The following is a 2,157-nucleotide window of genomic DNA, read 5'->3' as shown; positions in this document are numbered from 1 at the left end:
TTTGTTTCTGTAAAGATATAACACACTTTCTGATGTAGATTCTGGAACAGTTACGACATTCGGTGTCTCTAGGCTTAGTGTAAAGGTGTCCGTTTTTGTCGTATCCCACATCGTAATCATAAGATATCTATGTTGACTACATGGGTCCCTAGTGGTCAAAGGTCTGAGATCGAAGCTGTGTCGTTACCTGTATATTCTCTGTTGCCCTGATTTCGAATATAAGGATTCCAATTCTTTGGATCGCATTACTCACATGACTTTGATTTGACTTTTTTCTATTCCTTTGCAGATTATGAGCAAAGTAGCTATGAGAATAATTTCTTAGGTTGGAAAATTCCTCCACCTTTTTATATATAGCACTATTTTGGCAGTAAGGAGAATCATTAGAAATGAATACATCCAATCAACCGCGCTCTTACTGATGTGTGGCTAAGTTGTGGCAGAGTCTTATATATAATTCCACGATTCATGGTTTACCAATCACGCGTAACCCATTCTGTTAAAGAAAAGTGCGGAACAGGAACAGAATTATATATAATTTTAACGGAGACGGGTTTGACTCAGAATGAGAGAATGAAGAATTAACAAGTATCCCTACCTAAAATAAAACTTAAAGAAAAAGGTAAAGAGAGAGGAGAAAGGGATTGTACATAGACGTATAAACATGCAAATCGTACACATAAGCTTTGAAAGCACCAGCAGATAAATGCAGAGGAAGAATAACGCATTTGCCGGAGTCAAGATACATTTAGGACAGGTGCAAGAATTCTAATGTGACTTGATTCTATGTTATTTTAAAGAATTATTGGCAAATGACATTCCAATTTGACTGAATTTATTCGGCAATCACAGATATATTACTTTAAATTGAAAGGTTTCATCAAGCAAAACTCAGCCTCCATTGCAATATATGTGCAAATACGCTTCCTTCCCTATAATTCGAAATTGATTCTTCCCTTTCCGAAACGTACAGATATTCTTAAACGATAGAATATCGGATTAGTCATATCCCCGTAGACTGCGAAATTTAAGGATGAAAGATAAATTGACTCGGCTTCCATATTTGTGCAGATTGTTTACAGCTGTACTAACGATGTCCTGTTGTACGCTAGATGGGTTTTATCATGTATTATACTTCACCATACATGTAAAGTATATTCTAAGCTCTCACACCCAGGATATCCTCCGTTATGATGTGCTCATCTTCAATGCCATACTATATATATCTATGACATTGCAGCAGAGGACAGTTTTAGTTGTTCGCGTAACAATGTGCAATATCCCCAGTGTATCCATTCATCGAAATTTCCATCAGCGCCCGTCGTATACATATGTCGTCATTATTATAAGATTTATGCCTTCAGAAATTGACTCATACAGGGTGTAATTAATATATTGAGGGTATTCTTTTTTATCCAGTATTTATGATCATAAAGAATATATCATACCTTTAATATGTGACGGATTTATGACTTAAGCTGGAACAGCAGTGTAGGGATGTTATAGAAGCATATAAGTCTCTTACTTATTTTCTTCACGTGTTACGGAATGATTTTCCTCCTCTTTAATCCTTAGGTTACCTCTTTTTTTGTCATTTTAACATTTGACATTGTCCTCATGGGGATTTTCATCACTTCCTTTTTCTTTCTTTACAATTAATTGCACAACAGGAACTAATATTACAGGAAAAGTGCATACTATTATGGGTATAGTCACAATTTGTATTATTTCCCGTTATTTTTATATTCACTTATCTATTTCGGGTAATATTTCAAGTACTGAAGTCCAAGGGGCGCATATCTAAAAATAAATATCCTCTTTTTAAACAGTGAACACAACAAACCTGATATATTTGCTATAAACGGATCCGTATTGAGGAATGGAATCATTATAAATAATATAATTAATTGTGTATAAGTTCTTATATAGTTATATCTCTTATATTGTGAAAGAATCCCTTTATAACGGCAATGATAGAGAAGATAGGACGCCAACAGAACAGGATTATATGATACAGTAATCAAAGCATTACTTTATCGTCATGAGATTAAATATGATACAAACCAAATGTAGCTCATTATTTAATAAAATTATGAAATTGTTAAATAAAGAAAAGAATATTATCAATATCGTATCATCCTATCGCTTAATTCTCCA

The sequence above is a fragment of the Plasmodium inui genome (genome assembly GCF_000524495.1).
Source record: "Plasmodium inui San Antonio 1 unplaced genomic scaffold supercont1.93, whole genome shotgun sequence".
Taxonomy (NCBI): domain Eukaryota; phylum Apicomplexa; class Aconoidasida; order Haemosporida; family Plasmodiidae; genus Plasmodium; species Plasmodium inui.
This window is presented reverse-complemented; position numbering follows the sequence as displayed.